The following is a 21,680-nucleotide window of genomic DNA, read 5'->3' as shown; positions in this document are numbered from 1 at the left end:
GGGGCATATAATAATCAAAGAGATTAAAATAAAGAAAAAGTCTTAAAAAACAATGAGAGGAAAAGACACTTTACACACAAGGAAGCAAAGATAACTGTAAACTTCCCATCAGAAATGATAGAATCTGATCAGCAATGGAACAGCATCTTTTTAAGACGAGAGACAAAAAATGGTCAAGATAAAATTCTATATCTAGCAAAAAAAATTCAAAGATGAGGTTGAAATGAAAACATTTTCAGAAAAGCAAAATCTGAGATAATTTTTCAACAAGTTTGCACTATAAGAAACGTCCTTTGCTTAAATAGAAACTGAGTATACAGGAAAAATGAATGAAGACTGGAGTTGTTGTTAGGTGCTGTCAAGTCAAGCACAAGTCAGAGAAACTACATGAACAAAAGATTTGAACCTTGTTATATCCTGCACCATCCTCACACTTCCTGACACATAAGAACAAGAGCCCGTTACAGCAGTAACCATGTCAATCCACCTAGCTGAGGGTCTTCCTCTCCTTTGCTGACCCCCTCCAACCCTTCCCGGCATCATTTCCTTCTCCAAGGAATTGCCCCTCCTAACAACATACCCAAAGTATGTGTGGTGAAGCCTCAATTCTTGCCTCCAAAGAGCACTCTTCTCCAAAACCACAGCTCAAAGGCATCAATTCTTTTTCTATCATCCTTATTCTATCATCCTTATCCTTGTTGTTGTTGTAATGTGTTGTTGAGTCGCCCACAACCCAAAGAAACCCTATGTACAGCAGCTTTTAACCCTGCCCTTTCCTCAGCCAGTCTCACTAATTCCTACATACCAACCCTCGTTGCTCCAGTTACTGTATAAACCCATCTCATCCAGGGTCTTCCTCTCCTGTGCTGTCCCTCCATCCTTCCAAGCATGATGTCCTTCTCCAGGGACCAGTCTCTCCTGGCAATGTGCCCAAAGTATGTGAGACAGAGCTTCAAAATCCTAGTCTCCATGGAGAAACTTGGTTTTACCCTCTCCAACACAGACCTATTTGTTTTCTTGGTGGTCCATGGTATGTTCAAGGCTCTTTTTCAGCACCACACATTGAAGGCATCGATTCTTCTTCTCGCATGCTTGGCCATTGTCCAGCTCTCTGACATATAACAAGTAATTGCAAAGACCATAAGCTGGGTTAGGTCTACATTAGTCTCTAGACTGACATTGCTGCTATTCAGCACTCCGGTCCAAGTAGGTATATGTAAACGGCTTATCTTTTTCCTAATTGATATATAGGAAAATTACTACAAAATATATTACTTAATAATATTTTAGAATATATTACTGGTTATTCTACTACATTGCTGTTAGGTGTCATCAACTACAACTCAAAATGACCCAATGAGCAACAGATCTGAACTTTGCCCTACCCTGTGCCATCCTCACAATCACTAATAATGCTTGAGCCCCTTGTTGTAGTCACCGTGTGAATCATCTGTTGAGGGTCTGCCTCTCTTTTGTTGATCTTTCACCTTTTGCAACATTTTTGTTTCCTCTAAGAGCTGGCCTTTCTGACAGTCTGCCCAGAACATGTAGAACAGTTTGACGATCCTTGCCTTTAAGAAGCACTGTGGTTGCATTTCCTCCAAAACAGATTTGTTTGTTCCTTAGAAAGCCTGTGGAATATTCAATATTCTACACCGACAATTGCAAGGCATCAATTCTTCTGTCACCTTTATTTATTATTCAACTTTCAGATGCATTTAAGAAGCAATAGGAAATGCCATGGCTTGGACTCAATGCCTTAGACCTTGATCTTTAAATGCACATTCTTGTCTTTTTAGTATTTTGAAAAGGTCTTTGAGAGCAGAATTTCCCAATGCAATACTTTTTTAATCTCTCCCTGCTACTATCATGATTGTTGAATGTGGATCTACATGAAATGAAATGATTGATAACTTCAATATTTTCTCTATCTATCATGATGCTGGTTATTGATTCAGGGGTGAGAACTTTTATTTCTTGATATAAGTGCTTGAAATTATCTTCACCTTCTGTAAGCAAGATTGTATCCTCTGTATGATGCACATTGAGTCTTTCCTCTAATCCCAATGCCACATTCTTCTTCAGCTTCTTGAATGAATTGCTCTGTTTACAGATTGACTAGTTATGGAGAATTAATACAACCCTGACACACACTTTTCTGATTTTAACAGTGCAGTGTTTCCTTCTTCTGTTCATACAACTGCTTCTTGGTTGAGATATCTAGATCCAGATATAGATCTAGATATCTAGATCTAGATATAGGTCTAGAGATAAAGAGAGAGAGAGAGAGAGAGATTTCTCATGAGCATAACTAAATGTTCTTGGATTCCCATTTTTCTCAATGGTATCCATAATTTATGATCTGTACAGTCAAATGCCTTTGCATACTCAATAGAACACAAGCAAACATCTTTCTGATATTCTCTGCTTTTGGCCAAGAACCATGTATATATAAAAAGAAGATATAGTACTTTGACAAAATATTAAGAAATGTAAGATTTCTACCAACTTTGCAGTCCAAAACTGGTCAAGCATGCAATCAAAATGCATTAATAATAACAGGTGATTGGAATGAAAAAGTTGGAAACCAAAAAGGATTGTTGTTGTTGTTGTTAGGTGCCATAGAGTCAAGTACAACTTATAAGTGATCCTATGGATAACAGGTTGTGTTGTACATAGGGTTTTCTCTGGAGACTAAGGTGCGCCTGATACAGGCCATGGTTTTTGCAATCACTTGTTATGCATCAGAGAGTTGGACAATGACTAGGGAGGACAGGAGGAGAATTGATGCCTTTGAGCTGTGGTGCTGGAGAAGAGTATTGAATGTACCATGGACTGCCAAGAAAACAAACAGATTTATCCTAGAGAGGGTTAAACCAGGCTACTCCTTGGAGGCAAGGATTCTGGGGCTTCGTCTGACATACTTTGGACATGTTGTAAGGAGAGACAGGTCTTTGGAGAGGGACATCATGCTTGGTAGGGTGGAGGGACAGCGCAGGAGGGGAAGACCCTCTATGAGGTAGATTGATTCAGTGACTGGGGTAATCGGGATGGGTGTGTCAGAGGCAGTGTGATTGGCACAGGATAGAGCACGGTTTAGGGCTGTTGTACATAGAGTCACTATGAGTCGCAAATGACTCGACGGCACATAACAACAACAACAACATGGATAACAGATCTAAAACCTATCCTGTGCCATCCACATAAATTGACATACCTGCGCCTACTGCTGAAGTCACTAGGTAATTCCTTCCGGTGGAGGGTCTTCCTCACCTTCACTTTCCAAACATGATGTCCCTTTCCAAGGAATAAAACCTTTGAACAACATGCCCATAGTATGTGAGATGTAGCTTTACCACTTGCTTCCAAGGTACACTCTGGCTGCACTTTCTTCAAGACATATCTGTTTGTTAGTTTTGTAGTCTGTGGGAGGTTTTCTTCTATCATCTTTATTCATTGTTCAGCTCTCAGATGCAATAACAAGTGATTGAAAAAACCATGACCTGAATCAGGTGCACTTTAGTCTTTAAACTGACATTATTGTTCTTTAATATTTTGGAGAAATCCTTGACAGCAGACTTTTCCGATGCTACACGTATTTTGATTTCTTGACTGCTAGTAAGAAGGGTGTTGACCGAGGATCCAAGAAAAATGAAATTTTTGACAACTTTAATCTTTCCCCATCTATCATGATACTACTGCCTCTTGTTCCAGTGATGAGTATTTTGTCTTCTTAATTTTTTTTCATTGTTGAATGTTTTCTTCCCCTGCCTATCCCTCCCGTAGCCCTCCTCACAATGTACCCCTTGTTCCAGATTGTTATCATACATATTATGCCTAATGATATATTCCTTTCAGACAGTTCTTCCCCTCATTTCAGCCAGTTCTTATCTGAGTTTTATTTCCAGCTGGAGTCAGAAAAGGGCTCCTGAATGGACACACACAGTCAGGGAGGGATTTGATGATTCTGCCACAAAGAGAGGCTTCTTGTTCTAGAGTTCAGGGTTTCTAGAGCTTTCTTCTCATCTGTCAGGAGTGCAAAACCTAGAAGGCTACTAAGAAGCCTTCCAGAGGCAGCTACAGATGTGAACTTGTCTGCACTAGGAGGACCTGTCTTGAAAACTCATGATTAGCAACAGGGAAGGGTGACACACATAAAAGGTCTGCAGATAAGGGTAGGGCAGGAGGGCTGGGAGCAGTAAGAAGACAGCCAGGATGGGGTCACACGCATGGCAGGCTTGCAGCCTATGGGCACACACCAGATTACCTCAGAGGGGCTGGGCACACAGCAGGTTGGGCTGCAAAAGGAGGATAGACCACAGGCCACAAGACTGCATGGGAAACGGGAGTCACTGGAGCAGCATCCAGGGACCCCACAGCCTGAAGGTTGGGAAGTGGTCACACTGCACAGAGGCCCGCACAGCAGAATCACACAGGATGCTGGGCGGCAGCAGAGGGGTGAGCAGCAGGCTTTAGGGGCAGGCACACGGGCACAGGGCAAGTGGAGTGCTAGCCCACAGAACAGCAGTGGTGGCATATGGTGGGTCTGTGGCTGGAGCAGGTTTCAGAGAGGAGGTGGGCTTGCAGGCATCCAGACAACACAGAAGCACAGTTACTGTTTCCTTGGTTTTGCCTCCTTTGAATATCTCCTAGAACTTCATTTTTCTGTTGTAGATTTTTCTAGTAAGGCATTAGCTTCATCATTAATTGTGTCTTCTTCACATTCTTGTTTCCCTTGAAATCTTGTCCATGTCTTACTCACTCTGTCTCATTTATTCTTCATTCCTTACCATTGCACCTGCACCACATTTATGTGATTCCAAAAACTTGGAGCTCCAAACTTTCTTCTCCATAGGACAGCAATCTTCAAGCAGTTAGAAATTGTACACTCGCTCAGTGCCAGGTAGGGTCAATGGCAGGGGAGCGACAACTGAGGGCAGTTAACTGGTCTTTGAGTTCCTAGAGTGGAGAGCTACTGTTGGGGAGTTGAAAGATACATGCAAAAAGATCAGGAGACTATTTACTCACAGGATCATTGAAAATGGATGGTGTTGGTGATAGAAAACTTATATTTTTAGATCCTTATCTTGAAATAGACTCATCACTGGAGAATCAGAACAGTATAAGTAATACAATATTCTTAAAGAAGCTTTCCCAGGATGGAAATAGGATTGAGTCGAGTATGAGACTCCCAGGCCAATGGAAGGTCTTCTCAGAGAGTCAAAACGGTGAGACAAGAGTCAATAGGGAGGATCATATAACACTTATTGAAATCAATACAATTATTGATGCTCGAATTGCCCTCCAATCTGTACACCTGGAGAAGAAAAGGACATTGTTTATGTTTTCAGTCAACAATCAACAGGTACGACAAGGTTTTGTTTCACCGAAAAGAAAACTGACAAGGTTAGCTCCATATTCACCTGGTTCTACATGTGGCATTAACTCCCCACATGTAGTACAATGAGCTAGAATCTAGGAACAAATAGTCCTGCCCTGACGAGAAAGAGATTAGAGTCTGGGACTGTCAAAATATGAGGTATATGACATCAGAAAAGAGAGAGCTATGCACAGGGCAAATTCCGACAATCTCTGTGAAGATCCCTTGTGGACCCGTAGAAGAAGATGGAGCTACATGTGCTGACGACAATATCACTGGGGGACTGTGAGAAAGAAGCTGCCATGAGGTTGAAAGTATAACTCCAGGGGTGTCCAGCTGAAATCTCACGTATTCTGCACCATATATAATCACATCCTGGAGTAAGTCCTACTCTAGAATGTCCGAGCAATGCGTAAAATAATCCAGATAAGATCTATAAAGGAGACAGTTTGAAGTGGAGATCCAGGAGAAATTCTTGCAGAATAGAAACCGAAAGATGTATCCAAGAATGTTCGTAGAAGCAAGATGTACAACTTTAAAACGCTTGGAAACAGCACACTTTTCCATCTGTTTGGATAAGCCTAAAATATTCATACATGGAGACACTACAGAGTGTTCACAATGAATGAATTACACCCACACAAAATGTGGAGGAATCTTAGCAATATTTCATGCAGTGGAAAAAGTATTCCAAAAGATTACATTCAGGATAATATCCTTTCACTGTCAATCAAAACATCTAAATTAGAAATTGTACTTTTCAGGAATTGTAGAGATGTGACTCAACTCTGTTTTTCAAAAAAGAAACAATGCTGAGTATGGTTTTGGAGACAGGTGATTCCAAGAAATTCCAAGAAAATAATTGACTGAAAAGTCTAGCTCCTGATCAAAATACTAAGGGGAATTTTATCAGGCCTGACCTCAGGCAATTATGCAAGCTTTATCAGGTTGACCTCAAGGGGAAAACTGCCTCCCCAACCAGACTTGTGCAGTCAATGCAAATGCAGTCTCAGAGAGGAGTTACTGTGGCGGTTGCCATTCTCCACCCCAAACTAGTCCTGCTCTGCTCTTTTGCACATCTGCACATTGATCACTAAGAAACAAGGACCAGATGATCTGCAGGATGATATGAAGAATATTGTCCATGAAGAAAGACAAAGTTCATTACAAAGACAGAGAAGGAAGAAAAGATCAAAATGGACTTTGGAAGAGACACTGAATATTGCACTAGAAAGCTGAGAAGTCAAAACAAAGGGAAACAATCAAGAAGTTCAAAGAGAAGGGTAGGTCATAAATACAAAGCACTATAACAAAATGTGCAAAGAGTTGGAGTCTGAGAATCAAAAGGGAAAGAACTTACTCAGCATTTCTCAAGCTAAAAGAACTAAAAACCAAATTCAAGCCTTGAGTTGCAACACTTAAAAATGCTACGGGCAAAGGGAGCTCTGGTAGCCTACTGGCAAGAAGCTGCACTGCAATCCTAGAGGTATGCAGTTCGAATCCACCAAATGCTGTGCTGGAGAAGGACAGGCAATCTCCTCCTGTACCAGTCAGATCCAATTTGATGGTACACACACACACACACACACACACACACACACACTGCTATAGGCATAATATTGAATGATCTAGGAAGTATTAAAAGAAGATGGAAAGAGTACACACATCACTGTATCAAAAATAATTGGCTAACACAAACTCATTTCAGGAAATAGCACATGATCAAGAAGCAATGGTAATAAAAGATGTTCAAGTTGCTCTGAAGGAATTGGCAAAAAAATAAGGCCCCAGAAACTGATGGAATACCAGTTGACATATTTAACAAACAGATGCAGTCCTGGGTGTGCTCACTAGGTTTTGCCAAGAAATCTGAAGGACAGCTACCTGGCCAACTGACTGGAAGAGATCTATATTTATTCCCATTCTCAAAAAAAGGTGATAAAATAGAATATTAAAATTATCAAACAGTGCTCGCTTCGGCAGCACATATACTAAAATTGGAACGATACAGAGAAGATTAGCATGGCCCCTGCACAAGGATGACATGCAAATTCGTGAAGCGTTCCATAATTTTTATATCTCAGTCACAAAGGGACAAATACTGCATGGTGCCACTGTTGTTGAATGGGTCTGACATCAGGGTGGGGGTATGACAGAAAAAACTGGATAAATTATGTATATTGTATTGAAACAGATGAGGGAAAGAACAGATTAGAAGTGATATATGATTGAGAATTATGGTTAGCACAGGAATCCAGAATTAAGGTTGCATAGAGAAGTGTACTCGGGGTGGGGGGAAGGGACGTGGGAATTGTATACTAATGAAGGAATTTTTTTTCTTTTTTTTTTCTCTCTTCAGAGGGGTAAGCGAGCTGGTGGGGAGGGGTGGGAAGGGAGAAAATTGCGGCAATGAATGAATGGAAATCCAAAACCTCTGTAAAAAAATAAATAAATAAAAATTATTTAAAAAAGTGAACTGGGGGAGGGGAAAGGGACAGAGGGGTAAAATGTGCAACAATGAATGAATGAAAATCTAACTTTTCTGTAAACTTTCATTAAAATCACAGTTAAAATAAAAATTTTATTTAGAAAAAAATTATCAAACAGTATCACTTATGTCATATGGAAGCAAAATCTTGATGAGGATTATCCAGAAACTACAAGAACAGTAAATCAACAGAGAACTACCAGAAATACAAGCTGGACTTAGAAGAAATCATGGCACTAGAGATATTATTGTTGATGTCAGATAAATCATGGCTGAAAGCAAAGAGTACCAGAAGGATGTATATTTGTGTTTTATCAACTATGCAAAGATATTTAACTGTGTTAAATTGTGGCTACCATAGAGAAGAATGGGAATCCCAGAACACTTGATTGTGTTCGTGCAAAACCTATACCTAGACCAAGAATCTGTTGTCAGAACAAAGTAAAAGAACACTGTATGGTTCAAAATTAAAAAGGGAATGCATCAGGGATGTATCCTTTCTCCATACCTTTTCAATCTATGTGCTGAACAGATCATTTGAGAGGCTGGGCTTTATGAAGAGGAATGTGGTGTCAGGGTGGAAGGAAGTTCATCAACAATCTGCGTTATGCAGGTAACATAATCTTGCTCTCTGCAACTGAGGAGGACTTGAAGCATTTGCTGCAGAAGATCAAGGACTACATCTTTCAATATGGATTGCATCTTAACACCAAGCCAATATGTAGCATCATGACAGATAGAGAAAAGACTGACATTGTTAGCTATTTCACCTTGCTCAGATCCACAATCAGCACTCATGGAACAGCAGTCAGGAAATCCAAAGATGAGCTGCATTGGGAAAATCTGCTTCCAAAGACCTCTCCAGAGAGCTAAGGAGCAATGATGTCAGTCTAGAGAGTAAGGTATGCCTGATCCAGATGATTGGCTTCTCAATTGTTTGTTATGCATCTGAGAGCTGGATAATGACTAAGGATGACAGAAGAATTGATGTCTTTGAGTTGTGCTGGAGAAGAGTATTGAACATACCATGGACTGCTAAGAGAATAAACAGGTCTACCCTGGAAAGGGTGAAACTAGGTTGCTCCTTGGAAACAAAGGTGTTTTGGAAACTCCATCTCACATACTTTGGGCTTGTTGCCAGGAGGAACCAGTCCTTGGAAAGACACCATGCTTGGGAGTGTGGAGGGACAACACAGGAGAGGAAGACCCTGCATGAGATGGATTGGCACAGTCACTGTAGCAATGGGGGTCAGGTGTGTCAGAGTTGGTGAGATTAGCTCAGGATAGGATAAGATTCAGAACCATTGTTCATAAGGTCACTATGAGTAGTAGACACCTCCACAGCACATAACAGCAATAACAACTACTCCTTGCCCAGGTACCTCCATATGGTGGCTTCTTTATTTAAGCAGAGTCTTCTTGTGCTGCTTTTGTTGAAGTCTCTTTATCAGTTTGAAAAGGAGGAAAACTTGAAGATGTTTTCCCCTATTTTGACACAGTACTTAATGCTTCTCTACCACTTTTCTACACCCTTGCCCCCTTTCTTGCCTCTGAGTCTGAAGTTGCAAGAGCCTTTCTGGCAGTTTGAATCCACTGGTAGCTCCACAGGGGAAAGGTGAGCCATCTTTTCCCTTTTGTGGACTATGACAATCTACTGGAAGGTCAGCTATGAGTTGGTTCTGACTCTAAGACAATGAGGTTTTTTGGTGATGGTGATGGTGGTAGTAGTAACCATACTGCAAAGGCTACTATATCTTCACTGATCTACTCAACACCCTCCTGAACACATTTCCTGGGGAAATCTGAACAGGCAGAACTGCTGTGCCATTGTTAGATACCTCTACTTATACTTCATACTTCCTGACATACTAGAGCCCGTTGCTGCAGTTGCCAAGTCAATCACCTGGTCAAGAGTCTTCCTCTCCTTCACTGACCCCCCCACCCTTCCCAGCATCATGCCCCTCTCCAATGAATAGCCCCTCCTAGCAACATGTCCAAAGTATGTGAGGTGAAGACTCATCATCTTTGCTTCCAAGGAGCACTCCAGCTGCACCCTCTTCAAGACATTTTTATTTGTTCTTTTGGCAGTCCATGGAATGTTCAGCATTCTTCTCCAACACCCCAATACAAAGGCATTAATTCTTCTTCTATCATCCCTATTCATTGTCCAGCTCTCAGATGCATAAGTGTGAATATGGCACAGGATAGGACTGGGTTCAGATCTGCTATTCCTAGGGTAGCTATGAGTCGTACTTAATTCAACAGCACTTAACAACAACAGCAACTTATACTATGACAGCAAGTGATTCAAGATTTGACTGTTAACTCACTTTAGCTCTTTGCCTTACTCAGCTTCTTGGATGCCTTATAGCTCTGTCCAGCTCAGCTTCTCTAACATTGAAAATGTTTTAGCTTCTGTGTTAGGCAGTGAGCTTATGGGAATCTAATCTAATGTATTATATGTGCTGCGAAAGTAAGCATCATTTACTGTACTATGACAATCCAGTTATTAATCATCAATCAATAAAATGGATTATGTATGGGATCAGTAATGAGCATGCATAATTATTGAGATTAAACAAGTTCTGCAAATTTGACGTCTAAACAAGTAAAAAGTTGCTGCATTGGATGTAATTGTCCTTGTCACGAGAAGCAGAACAAGATATGACAAGAAAAAAAAAAATTCATCCTCAATGCCAAAAGGCATTTTGACATCAGCATCAGCACTTGCTAGCTCTAGAGGCAGGAATGCAAGATGGGGGGGAGGAGGAAGACTAAATTTGATAAGAGAGGGGGAGAAGGTGGCTGGTGCACCTGAGCCCACGGAGTCCGGTGAAGAAGTGAGCAGACTGATCTTTTCTCCCCAGTCAAGGACCCTCCACCTTCCCATGCTCTCATTCAGTGCATTGCTGTCAAATTGGAAACAACTCATAACAGACCCTCCAGACAGGGTTTTCAGAGGAAATAAATCACATGGGAGGAGACTGCCCCTTTTTCTCCTTCAGAGCTGCTTGCTGATGGAGTTGGAAGGTCAGAGAGACGTGGTGTTTGGGTTAACAGTGCAACTCCCTATGGACTGTAGCACCAGAGCTGTACATACATGGCTTCATAACTAGAAGGTTGTTGTTATGGATCGTTAAGTTGGAACTGACGCTTAGCTGACCTTCCAGAGGCTTTTCAGAGGCAGTAAATCACCCAGGAGGAGACTGCATATCTTTCGCCCATGGAGCAGCTGATGATTTCAAACTGTATACCTTTGGGTTGGCAGTGCAACTCCTTACCACCAAGCCACTAGAGCTCCCTCCATAACAAGAAGAGAGGCACAAAAAACAAGGGAGAGAGAAATAAAGGCAAGAACAGAGCTGCATGGGGAAAACACAATTTATTTGATTGTCATGGGTTTGGGGTCCCCTCCCCTTCCCTTGCTGGAATCAGAGAAGACTCCTGGGATCCAGGACCTTCCTAAAGGAATCCACAGGTCAGAGAAGGATTCTGGTTATTCGGTCACATTCTTTCCTGAGAATTCAGGGGTCAACTCAACACAGTTTTCAACAGCTCAACACATGCAACCAGAGGTCCAATGAGAATTTGCTCTGAACAGGTTACCGCCATGGACCCAGGTATATAGGAAGTGGCTGGTTTAGGAGCATGTTCAGCAGCAGGAAGGGGTGCAGCAGGTGACAGATCTGCAGACAAGAGTAGAGGGCTGGCAGCAGCAAGAGGACTGGCAGGAGGGGGCCACACACACAATGGGCTTGCAGCTCACAGACAAGACTACAGCGGGCTTACAGCTCACGGGCACACAGCAGGCTGAGCTGCAGGAGGAGGCCTGGCCACAGGCCACAGGGCAGCCCACAGTCGGGCAGCCACTGGAGCAGCAGCTGGGGACCCCACAGGGTGACTGGCAGGAGGTGACCATGCTGCACACAGGCCGGTACAGCAGAGTCACGCAGGACACGGGGCGGCAGCAGGAGCTCCCGCAGCAGGGGGTCGAGCAGCAGCTGTGGCACATGGCAGGAGTGAGGTGCAGCACGTTCTGATGAGAAGGTCGGGGCAGGTCTGCAGGTTCCTTCTGCTGAGCAGCCTTTATAGCCCTGGCACAGAGACGCCCACACAACCAGAAGCACAATTACCGTTTTCCGTGTTTGTGCTTCCTCTGGGCCGTCTCCAAGAACCTTATTTTTGGTTGTGGATTTTTCTGTTTTGGCAATAGCTTCATGACTAATTGCATCTTCTTCAAACACATTTCACATGGAAACCTGCCCATCTGTCTTATTGGCTCTGTCTGGATTCGATGTAACATTCCACCTGTGTATCCTTTACCAAATAATAATAATCCAACAATGTATTCCACTAGGAAAATATGCTGCAAAGATCTTCTTTAAAAAGTCAAAGAGCAAAGATGTCACCTCGAGAACTGAAGTGCACCTGACCCAAAGCATGATGTTTTCAAGTGACTCACATGCATGGGAAAGCTGGACAGTAAGGATGAATCAATGCATTTGAATGACAATCTTGGCAAAGAATACAGACGCTATCATAGTAAAGCCAGAATGTTCCTTACAGGCAAGGATGATAAGACATCTAACATACTTTGGTCATATTATTAGGAAAGACCTTTCACTAAAGAAGGGCACTGTTGTTGTTGATAGCCATCGAGTTGAGCATGACTCATAGTGACCCCATAAACAAAAGGCCTGGAGCCTTTCTACACCTATCGACATTTATCTGATTTCATGGAGTTTCACGAGGCATGTTGTTTAGGAAGTGGATGCCACTCCTGCTTCCAAAAGAAGGGCACTATGTTTGGAGAAAAAGAGGGTCAGAGAGAAAGAGGAAGGTCCTAAAAGAGATGAACTGGCCCAGCAACAGCAATAAGGGGCTCAGGCATGGCAGAGATTGTGAGGATGGCACAGGACTAGGCGAGGTTTTTCTCCCTTGTGCATAAGGTCACTCACTATGAGACTGAATTGATTTGATGGCACTTAACAACAACTTTACACAATCCCCAAAACCTGGACCTCTAGATATTCCTCTTGATGTAACAATGATCATCAAACAACCACAAATTGTATACCTCTCCCACATGCCAGAAAGTTATTGTTGTTGTTGTGTGCCATTGAGCTGGAACTGACCCATAGCTGACCCTCCAGCAAGTTTTCAGAAGCTGTAACTTGCACAAGAGATGGCCTATCTTTCTCCAGCGGAGTAGCTGTCAGATTCGAACCACCTGCCTTTGGGTTGGCAACACAACTCTTCAACACTAGGCCACCAGAGCTCACTCGTGTCAGGATGAGTCAATAGTAAATGTGAAGAACTGTCGCTGGCTCAATCATCTTTAAATTTCCTAGAGCTGGAGTTGGAGAGTTGGCAGGTACACAAGAATAGAGAGGCTGTTTGTTCATAAGAAACAATTGAAGGATGCAGACTATCAGATAGCAACATTGCGTCTTTGTTTTGAGAAAACCTCATCCTTAGAAAGTAAGGATCAGCTCCAGCACCAGAATATTCTAGTTAAAGCATGATTCTGCCAAAAAACAGGGACAGAGTTAGGTTAAGTATGTGTAAAGGAAAATATGCAGAGGACCCTGGGCCGAGAGCTGGATTCACAAAGCCCACCCCAGGGGGACCTGAACAGGAAGCACAAAAACCCTGACAGAAGGACTAGTGCTGGACTAGCCCTCAAGTCAAACATACAAGTGAAAAATTGCGTGACCTATGTTTTGAGATATTAGACAGCAAATTGCACTGTGATTCTTTTTTTTTATAAATTTTTTTAATGTTTATTTTATTGTTTTTGTGTATGTGTACCGTCAAATCGGATCTGACTGGTACAGGAGGAGATTGTCCCTCCTTCCCCGGCAGAGCATCTGGTGGATTCGAACCATGCACCTCTGGAGTTTTTTGTTTTTTTCTTTTGTTTTTGTTTTTTTTTTAATTTTTTCTTTAAATCGCACTGTGATTCTTGAGAGATGAGAAACTTACAAAGTGAACACCATATTTTTCAACTCTATGTGAGCTCAACTTTCCGCATTCAGTCCAGAGATTCGGAGCCAAACACAATGGTTCCACCCTGTCAGTTAGGGGGCAATTGAAAAACCTGGAATCTGAAGATCAGAACATCATAAAGGAGGGATCTATGCATACAGCTGATCCCATGAGTCTACATGAAGACTTCCTGTGAACTGTGGGAGAGGACAGGGCTGTGCCTATTCACGACAAGAACACACAAGGCTTATCAGAGAGAAGCTGTTATAAGGCTGAGTGTGAATCCTCCCTGGTATCCAGTTAGGACTATGTACAGTCTGTCCCTCTGGGTCAAGGACTACAGGCAAGAATAAGACCTTCTGTAGAACGTCCTTTCTTCTTTTTTAATTATCATTGAGTTGACTGGAAGGTATGTGGTTTGAATCCACCAGCTGCTCCACGGGAGAAAGATGGACAATCTCCTTCCCTGCAATACACTGCCTCTGAAAACCCACTAGAGGGAAGCTATAGGTTGGTTCCAGTCAATGACACACAACAACAATGGTGACCCCCTATGAGTCAGAATAGAACTGTGCTACATGAGATTTTCCACAGTTGATTCTTCAGGCCTTTTTTTCTAAGACCATCTAGTCTTTCTTCCAAAGTGCCTTTGGGTAGATTCAAACTTCCAACATTTCAGTTGACCACTCAGTGGTGACCAGTCACCACTCAGTGACTCTGTAGAATATCCTGGAAAAACCAGAATTAATCTATAATAAGATCCTCACAGGAGATAGATTGCAAGCTTAGAAAACACCTTGGATGATCCATAGACATACCCTACAAAGTGTAAGCCTAAGCTTGGGTGAATTCAGAAAGATCAACCAGTAATTTTCATGCTAGGACAAAAATCAGTATTCAAGACAATAATGTTGTTGTTGTTGTTGTTGTTGTTGTTGTTGTTATGTGCCGTCGAGTTGCTTGCAACTCATAGCGACCCTAGGCACAACAGCCTTAAACTCTGCTCTGTCCTGTGCCAATTGCACTGTCTCCGATACACCCATCCCGATTACCCCAGTCACTGAATCAATCCACCTCATACAGGGCCTTCCCCTCCTGTGCCATCCATCCACCCTCCCAAGCACGATGCCCCTCTCCAAGGACCGGTCCCTCCTTACAACATGTCCAAAGTATCTTAGACGGAGCCTCAGAATCCTTGCCTCAAAGGAGCAGCCTGGTTTAACCATCTCCAGGGTGAATCTAGTTTTTTTTCTAGCAGTCCATGGTACCCTCAATACTCTTCTCCAGCACCACAGCTCAAAGGCATCAATTCTCCTTCAATCCTTGAGAGTCATTGTCCAATTCTCTGATGCATAACAAGAGATTGCAAAGACCATGGCCTGTATCAGATGTACTTTAGTCTCCAGAGAGACACCATTGCTCTTCAGAACTTTGGAAAGGTCCCTAACAGCAGACTTTCCCATCGCAATACATCTTCTAATTTCCTGACTGCTGGTGCCAAGAGTGTTGACTGTGGAGCCAAGCAAACTAAAGCTGTGAACAATCTCAATCTCTTCACCATCCATCCTGATGTTGTCAATTGGTCCAGTGGTGAGAATCTTTGTCTTCTTGACATTGAGCCTCAATCCATATTGAAGGCTGTAGTCCTTGACCCTCTAAAGCAAGCGCTTTAGGTCCTCCTCAGTTTCAGCAAGCAGGACTGTCATCTGCATAATGCAGATTGTTGATAGACTTTCCACCAATCCTGGCCCCACAGTTCTCTTCATAGAGCCCAGCCTCCCGGATAATCTGTTCTGTATACAGGTTGAAAAGGTATGGACACAGGACACATCCCTGGCACACGCCCTTCCCAATTTTGAACCACGCAGTGTTTCTTTGCTCTGTTCTGACGACTGCCTCTTGGTCCAAGTATAGGTTTTGCATTATCACGATCAAATGTTCTGGGATTCCTATTCTTCTCAGAGTCAACCACAGTTTGTTATGATCCACACAGGCAAACACCTTTGCATAATCAATGAAACACAGATAGACATTCCTCCTACAATATCCCTAGTACCACGACCCTTTCTAAACCCAGCCTGGACTTCTGGCAGTTCTCTGCTGATGTGCTGTTCCAGTGGTTTTTGGATAATCTTCAGTAGAATCTTGCTTGTATGTGAAGTCAATGAGATTGTTCTGTAGTTTCCACACTCTGTTGGGTCACCCTTCTTTGGGATGGGAACAAATATAGATCTCTTCCAGTCAGTTGGCCAAGTGGTTGTTTTCCAGATTTCTTGGCACAACTTGGTGAGCACATCCAGGTCAGCATCTCTTAGCTGAAATATGTAAATTGGTATACCTTATTTTTTGCTATTTCCTTCAAAGCAGCTTGAACTTCTTCCTTCATCACCATTGGCTTCTTACTCATATGTTGTTCATTAAATTCTTCTGTTTCTGCCAATTCCTTTTGATACAGTGACTCAGTATATTCTTTCCATCTTCTTTTAATACTTCCGGGATCATTTCATATTCTATCTAAAGTATCCTTGGTGATAGCAACTCAAGGTTTGAATTTGTTTTTCAGTTCCTTGAGCTTAAGAAATGCTGAGCAAGTTTGGCCTTTTTTGGTTTTCTGACTCCAACTCCTTGCACATTTCATTGTAATATTTTACTTAGTCATCCCATGCTGCCTTTGGAAATCTTCTATTCAGCTCTTTAGAGTCTTGAATTCTTCCTTCTGCCTTGGCTTCTCTGCACTCCAGTGCAATATTCAGAGTTTCTAAAATGCATTATTCATCATATCAACTATACATTTAAAAAGCATAAACAGGCAAGTTCTGGTGGCCTAGTGGCAAGAAGCTGTACCACAATCCCAGAGATGTGAGGCTTGAATCCACCAAATTTGATGGTACACACATAAAAAAAAGTAATAAAAAAGAAAGCATAAACATACAAAGACAAAAGCAGTCTTCAATTTATGTCTTGTTCAATTTATAAAGAACCATGCATACAACAATCTATTTCTTTCAATGATTTCTCTATTTTATGTTCATATATATTAAAATAAATCTGTAAATGTATATGAAATATTTCAATCTTTAAAAATTAAAATTGTGCTTATGAAGATACAAGCAATAAAAATGGGGGGAAGGTATTTTTTTAACTTCAGAACAAACTTAAAATGGAATCACTGAAATGGAACCCCGCCTTATGTTACACACTACCTATATAGGAAAATGAGGTCCATAATCAAGAGAAAATTAAAAAGTAATCACCAGAAAAATAATCAGAGATGATACAGATATTAAACTTGGCAAACAATGACTTCAAGAAAGATATTAGAAATATGTTAAAAGACTTTAAAACAAATGCATACTAGAAAATGAAATCTTAATGAGTGAATAAGAAAATTTCAACAGAGAAATGGAAACTATTAAAAAATAGAAATTCTACAACTAAAATATACAATAGTTTAGACTGAAAAATCTACTAGATAGACACAAAAGCATGTTGAAAATTTAAGAAGAAAGGATCAGTGAAGTTGTAGTCATATCAATTATCTAATCTGAACAAAAAAGGAAACAGAAGAATTGAAAAAAAATATTCTGTCAATGTCATAGTCTGGAAGGCATTTAATTTTTAACCTCAGAAGAAGATAAGGATCCTGACAGATAAAAAAAGCTTTTTTACACTAACATTTAATGTCTTAACTTGTGATTTTCCTAGTCTGAAAAATGAAGCAGATACACAGTAAAGATATTGGAAACATTATATAATAAAATTCATTTGATCAGGATTATGAACTTTAATGTTGCTGCCTCCAACTCAGCTTTTGTCTATTTTTTTAAATTTTTTTTATTATTTTTGTGTGAGTGCACCGTCAAATCAGATCTGACTGGTACAGGAGGAGATTGTCCCTCCTTCCCCGGCAGAGCATCTGGTGGATTCGAACCGTGTGCCTCTGGGATTGTAGTTGCAGCTCCTTGCCACTAGGCCACCAGAGCTCCCCATTTTACATATTTTTTGGAGAACATACCTATACCACATCAGCATTCTTTACTGTGCAATTCCGTTATGTCGATTACATTTTTCAAGTTGTGCAACTATTCTCACACTACTTTTCCATATTCTCTCTCCTCCATTTACATAAACTTATTGTCCTTTGAGGTTTTCTTATCTCTTTCTAGGTGTGACTGTCAATTTGATTACATATAGAGATTTCTTCAGCAAAATGCTTAAGGCAGACATTTGTTGCTAATTGAGTTAAATTGTTTTAGAGAAAACTCAGAGGATGTTTTAGATTCATGTCTAAAGATTATCTCAAGGTAATAGTTTCACAAATTAATCTAACTCCAATAGCTCTAGAAATCAAGGTTCCATAAGAATTCGCAATTCTCTTTTCCTTCTTTTGACCAGAATTTGAAACACAAAAAGTTCTTTTATGTGGATCATGAACAAAGGTTTCCTAATATGAGATTGTTTCCCCTTTTTTTTGAAGTTTTTTATTTTAAAACATCAAAAGTATTTTTCCCATTGTTGCATGTTTTCTACCCCATTCTAATCCTTCCCCAGCCTTTTTCTCAATGCACCCCTTATTCTAGATTGTTGTCATACATATAATGCCTTCCGTACATATAATCTTCCCTTCATCTGCTCTAACGCAGTGTTCATGATCGTTTTTTCAATTGAGATTTTAATGAAAGTTTATAAAGAATTTGACCAGGGGGAGGGGGAGCAGGGAGGAAAATGTGCAACAATGAATGACTGATTGTTTCTTAAGATAAAATGTCATCTTACAGATCCAAGAAGTTCAGCAAGACCCACGTATGATTAAAAAGGAAAAATAATCTGAGAATAATCAAAGATATTGATACAAAAATTAAAATAATTTTAAATAAGCTAGAGAAAGACATACAGGATTTTCAGTGGCGTGTCACTAGAAACAGGAAGCCACTTGACAGAGAGAAAATTTTAACACGACAAAAGGTAAAAACTGACAAATGTTTATTCTATTTCTTGTAGCAACAATGAAATCCCTCAAAAATGATGACAAAATTAATATATTTCCAGGAGGGAGGAAGGTTGAGATAATTACTCATCAGTGGACTTAGACTATAAGACTTGTTTGGCTGGTTGGTTTTGGAGTTTTTTCCTTGTTTTGTACCGTCAAATTGGATCTGACTGGCACAGGAGGAGACTACCCCTTCTTGTCCAGCTGAGCATCTGGTGGATTTGAACCACGCACCTCTGGGATTACAGAACAACTTCTTGCCACTAGGCCACCAGAGCTCCCTGCACTATAAGATTTAAGAATGTCCTTTAGTTGCACAGAACTAACACCTGGTGGGAATTCAGTTTACAGGAAGAAATGAAGGGGACAGAAAAAGTAAATACATAGGTAAATGTAAGAGATTTATCTGTTTCTCATTTAATTATAAAACAATTGAATATATTAAAAGCTTATAAATTACAACTAGGTTAGAAGAATAAACAAATCTGTCTTGGAAAAAAAAAGTACAACCAAAATACTGCTTGAAGGTGAAGACAGTGACACTTGTCTCTGCAATGTGGACATATTATTAGAATGACTGTTCCCTGGAAAAGGACATTATCCTAGGTAAAGCAGAGGATTGGCAAAAAAAGGGAAATACCCATTAACACAGGTTGGCACGATAGAACAATGGGTGCAGAAGTAATTGTGAGGCTGGGGTAGGACCAGGCAGTGTTTGTTCTGTTGTGCATAGGGTTACAATGAGTCAGAAACGCTTCACTGGTACCTGACAACAATAACAGTAAGTTATAAGTGAACATGTGCCCCAGATAGTCTTTGTTTTTAGTGTGATCTTGAATTGTTGACAGTGTCAAATGAGAAAAGGAAAGAACGGTTTCATATATGGATTTTCCAGTGGTTTGTGACCTTCTATCACTTCTAAGTCCATTAATTTTTTAAGTTCTGACCACAGTATTAGTTTCTGAAACACAAAGTGGTCAATTTTGTTAATAAACATAAAAAATGAATGCTGTTGTTGGTTGCTGCAGAGTAATGGTATAAGACATAGTTCAATCTCACACCATGGTGATGACATGTTTGAGCTCATTGTTTTGTCTATTATGTTAATCAAGATTCAAATCTGTTGATTCCCGTTTGATCCCTCTTGAGGATTTCCATTTCCAAATTATTATTGTTGCTGTTAAGTACTTCAAGTTGAGTATGACTCATAGCAGCCCTATGAACAACAAATCCGTCCTATCCTGCACCATCCTCACAATTTCTAACACACTTGAGCCCATTGCTGCAGTTGCTGTGTCAATCATCTACTTGACGGTCTTCCTCTCTTTCACTGTGCCTCCACCTTTCTAAGCAAGGAACAGCCTCTCCGAGCAACATGCCCAAAGTATGTGAGAAGAAGCTTTGTCATTCTTGTCTCCACGGGGCATTCTGGCTGCACCTTTTCTAAGATCACCACAACTCAAAGGCATTAATTCTTCTTTTGTCATCCTTATTTATTGTCCAGCTCTCAGACACAGAACAAGTTAATGAGACAATTATGGCCTGGATCAGGCACACCTTAGTGCTCAAGCTGATATCATTGCTCCTCAGTAATTTAAAGAGGTCCCTAAGAGACTTTCTCAGTGCAATACAGATCCTGGTCTCCTGTCTGCTGGTGCCAAGTGGATTGTGGTTCCAAGTAAGATGAAGTTGTTGACAATTTCAATCTTTTCTCTATCCACTATGATGTCACCTTTAGGTTCAGGAGAGAATTTAGTCCAGAGGATCTTGTTAAAATACACACTTTGATTCTGTGTAATTGGGATTAACAGAAGAGGATCAACCAGAATGAATTGGACCAAAGCTCTCAGTTCATTTCATAAAGGGTTTCCCCTATTTTTCTGACCCTCTGTTTTACTGAGCATAATTTGTCCTTTTCTAGTGATTTGTCTTTCCTGATGGTATATCTAAAGTAAGTGAACCAAAGTTCTACATCCTCACATCTAAGGAGAACTCTGGCCATGGAGGGGAAGGGCTCTAACCATGAACTCGGCTTCAGACGCCAGGGCAGTGCTGCCTTGGTCAATGACTACACCAGATACCAAAAATCTATGACTGGTACTGAACAGACGAGCTGGAGAGGGAGGAGGAACACTTCACTGCATCACTGCCTGGTGGCTTCACCACAGGAGAGTTAGGTGATCCCTCTGCTTTTACTGCACCTCAGTGCTCTGTGAGGATTTTTTAAGATTAGGCCCACATGTCTCCACTCCCAAGGAGTTCCGCACGACCCACATCCTTCAGGCCTCACCGTCTCATGAACAAGGACCCTGCACATGTGTCTGCATTGTTCAGCATCTGCCCTCAGAGAGAGCTTCTATCTGTTCTCCCTCACAGCTCCAGACCTTCTTCCTCAGAACCCGGGAGGGGTGGACAATTTGCAATTGTCTAAAGATCATCGTCATACCAACACAAAAATCTTGGGAAGCCAATCTTTGGAATGACGTGAAAGTAATTGAGGTTAAATATTAAAGAACAAGGCAGAATGCAGACGTAACCAATAAGGCAGATGGGCAGGTTTCCAAGTAAAACAAGAGCTGCAAGAAGATGCAATTAGTCTTCAAGCTTGAGGCAAAACACACACATGCACACAGAAAAATAGGTTGTAGAAGCAAAAACAAGGAAAACAATAGCTGTGCTTCTGTGTTGCCTGGACGCCCACAGGCCCAGGATATAAAGGCCGTCCAGCAGAAGGCGTCTCCACACCAGCCCCGCCCTCCTCCTCCTCCACAGCCGCCTCTACCACACACACATCACCATGTGCCACACCAGCTGCTCCACGGGCTGCCAGTCAG

At 41.3% G+C, this 21,680-nt stretch overlaps 1 protein-coding gene across 1 annotated transcript in view; it reads left to right on the top strand.

The window, feature by feature from the left end:
- The window catches only part of LOC102855038 (keratin-associated protein 12-1-like), a 39,877-nt gene that overhangs the window by 17,820 nt on the left and 377 nt on the right, over positions 1-21,680 (top strand). The gene's annotated exons all lie outside the window — the stretch shown is intronic.

This window comes from Elephantulus edwardii, unplaced genomic scaffold (genome assembly GCF_000299155.1).
Source record: "Elephantulus edwardii isolate Elephantulus edwardi_28Jun2011 unplaced genomic scaffold, EleEdw1.0 scaffold00228, whole genome shotgun sequence".
In the NCBI taxonomy this organism is placed as follows: Eukaryota; Metazoa; Chordata; class Mammalia; order Macroscelidea; family Macroscelididae; genus Elephantulus; species Elephantulus edwardii.
This window is presented reverse-complemented; position numbering and strand designations above follow the sequence as displayed.